The sequence below is a fragment of the Atta colombica genome, unplaced genomic scaffold, assembly GCF_001594045.1.
Source record: "Atta colombica isolate Treedump-2 unplaced genomic scaffold, Acol1.0 scaffold38, whole genome shotgun sequence".
Classification (NCBI taxonomy): Eukaryota; Metazoa; Arthropoda; class Insecta; order Hymenoptera; family Formicidae; genus Atta; species Atta colombica.
In genome coordinates this window covers 4183655-4186946 of record NW_017259490.1, presented here as the reverse complement: position 1 = coordinate 4186946, position 3292 = coordinate 4183655, and the positions used below count along the sequence as shown (strand labels likewise).

Genomic DNA, 3292 nt, shown 5'->3' with positions numbered 1-3292 from the left:
TTTTATATATATATATATATAAAACGTAATTATATAATGCTTCTATTGTGATAAATATATTTGATGTATTTGATATGTATTTGATATCTTATTTGTATTTGATAACTATTGCTGTCACTTTCAATTTATAAATGGAACAGTAATAGATATAATCGTTATTACTATATGTATGCGCATGTATGTGTATTTCTAGATCTAGTTTGGCATCTAGTTTCATAGGTGATTATTCTCGCTTAGATAGTACAGACTTACTTATCAACATGAATAAATTATTTAAAACAAAGTTTGCAACCATGATAAGAAATATCGAGTTACAATCGAACACCTACTCTGAAATTTCTATCACCTTGTCGACAGAAGGATATCGATCCTTTTTTCTGATGTCTCAGCAAAAGTGCGAGACGTGCAACAGGCTGACAGAAGTTATTCGCGCAGCTATCGTAGGTCTTATCTTAAGAGTTTATGTAATTTTGTTGTGATTAAACAACCGTTTTAAATATAACAAATATAACAAACCTTGGAATAAAGTTTGTGCGCGTTATACTAACTTATCCTTAATGTCACGGATACCAAATATAAACTCGACAAGAAGTCATTCTGCTCGAATTGTTCGCGACAAAGATCGTTTGCGTTCAACATCGCACTTTAATTTTAATTTACATTTTTACTGACGATTCTTTTAAATTATGAACATTTGCCGATATTATCAGTCCCTTCGAATGATTGATGCACAAGTCTTAACATAATTTTTTTTCTGCATTGATTATTATTCATAAATTTTCATAATTCCTATTTTTATAATTTACAATTAATGATAATGTTATTTGTTTCAAAATAACATTAATTCATTATCAGAGGAACCTCGATTTCTCAAATGTGATATCTAAATAATTAGAACGTCGCGAGCACGATTCGATTGTGAGAGCACGAGAATGACAATACCGTAGAAACGCTCACGGCAATACGGCGGACTCGTTTATTTTCACCGCGTTTTGAGTGAACGCATACTCGGAAAATCTGTCCTAGTTTCCTTGGGTCTTTTCATTATACTGCATGGTTGTTTCTGAGCGAGAAAAGCGCGATCCGCGCTTTTTTTTCTTTTTTAGATCGAATCGAAAACTCTGTCGCGGCTGTCATTCCCTAATGAGAGCGTCGAGTAACGAAGTTACTCAACAGGCATGTTCATGTAACTTTTCACTTTTCGCAATTGACACTCGTCAATTTTCGGATTTAATTATCGATGTTACGCGGTTGCGCTATGGGAGTGAATTCGCACGGAGAATTCCATAGCAACAGCACGAAATTGAACAAGACGCGCTCGATCGTTATAACAAATCTATTTTCTATTCCTGCCACACTAAAACTCTCTCGTTTTTACTAAACACATATCAAACCTATATACCTATCTCATTTTAAGTTCCAAAAGTGTATACTAGTTCAGTCATAGAAAAAAACAGACCGGATGTGAACTCGCAATTTTAGCAAGTTGCATAAATAATAGCATTAATGGTAGCATCAATCTCAGGTACAGGTTTGCGACCGTTTCGCTTCTTTCAACGTCTTCTTCTCCATCGAACGTATTTTCCAGGTTGAGTACGACAGCATTACTCTTCTAGAATTTGGGTAAAGTCCGTCCACGAGCCCGTAAAGGCGACAGTGACTTTAGTATGCCGACAGGAGGAAGGGAGGGTGGGTTAAGGATTTACTAAAGTACTGATAGAAAGAGCAATAAAGGGAACTTGGAACATTTGCTCATTTTATTTTCCTCATCGATTTGACTAAGGTGAGACCGTTCCGGCGCGATGTCGGATTTTGTGTTCCTCCCATGTGCGTTACCATAAAACTTAATTGGCGGATCAAACATTGAGAGAGTGAGAGGAAAATCTACGGGAGGAGAGTTTACAAAAGGTGAATGTTAGTAGCGTTAGATAGAATGCAAATCTCTGAGTCCTTTTATTGACTGGAAAAAAATGCTGCTGTGATCGACGCCGCTATCGATTTTCGACGAGGACGTGCGCGAATGAAAATTTAATTTCGTCGTTTCATAGGGACGCGTGAGTTTAATCAAATTTACAGCTACATTAACAGCTTACAGCTAATTGAACTTACGAAGCTTGATTTATTGATATTAATGACATTAATCGACTTTGCCAGTACTGTTCCAGACAAACTTGTGAGCTAAGGGGTCAAATCACTCTTAGACATCAGACAGGAATATATATTTAAAATAAACCGAAATTTTTACTTTTTCTTGTTATAAAGGATGACGTAAACGAAAATGTACTTTTCTCTACTTGCCGCTTAAATTTGATTATTTCAAAACACAAATATCTCGTTTCATATGTATAATACTATGATAGGGTACTAATTTTTTTATATATATATATTGAATTTTTCGTTTATTTATCGAGATCTGATTTCTTCAAAAGAAATGAACTGTACTTTTGAAAAAAACAATGAAATTACATAACATACGATTTAAGTACGAAAGAGGGCTTAGGAGTGGAAGAAATAGAGAAACCGAAACAAAAGACTGCGGAAGACACGTGCAAGTAATGTCGGAAACTGCCATTGGGCATTGCGAGAAACGCAATCAACTCTCTAAAAGAACACAATCGTTTGCTACGGATTTCTGCTTTTCCATTCGGCTACGTTACATCGGAAATGGCGTAGTGGAGAGAAAATTGAATGAGTTTCTTATCGTGTCTATCATAATGTAATTGTTTTTAACTCGGACTAGCCATGACAATAAAATTTGTACACGTATGATCGCTCCAATATTTTATTTTTTGGAAATTATTATCATGTCACGATAATCTCTTTATCTTCTATATATTTTCTTCTATTACATCTGGAACTTATAGTTTAATTTCAAAGACGGATGTTGCTCTTCGACGAAAGCTATCCGTAATAGGAAGGAAAAGAAATGGAAAGAAGTATCGTTTAGGCCACCGAGGATGGATACTCTTGAGAGGTAAACGCATCAGGATAAAAAAAATAACAGGTTAACTTTTGCAACGAAAGAGAGAGAGAGAGAGAGAGAGAGAGAGAGAGAGAGAGAGAGAGAGAGAGAGGAGACGAACATAAAGAAGACGAGGGGCGGCTCGAAAGCGCTGAGCTTTTCGAGGAGAGTCCCGCGGGGAATTCAAGCACGATCGGTTCGGACTATTTCGCGATTTTCTCTAGACATGCTATCAACGGAATGACAAATGGAGGCTGCGCCCCCTTTTACCCACCTTCGATTATCCCTTCGTCCTTCGTCCGTCTTTTCTCTTTTCGCTTGCTCTCTCTC

General features: G+C 36.5%; 1 protein-coding gene across 3 annotated transcripts in view; it reads right to left on the bottom strand.

Annotated features, from left to right (window-relative positions):
* Positions 1-3292, bottom strand: part of LOC108690904 (tetraspanin-5) — a 108379-nt gene that overhangs the window by 39751 nt on the left and 65336 nt on the right. The window lies entirely within an intron of this gene.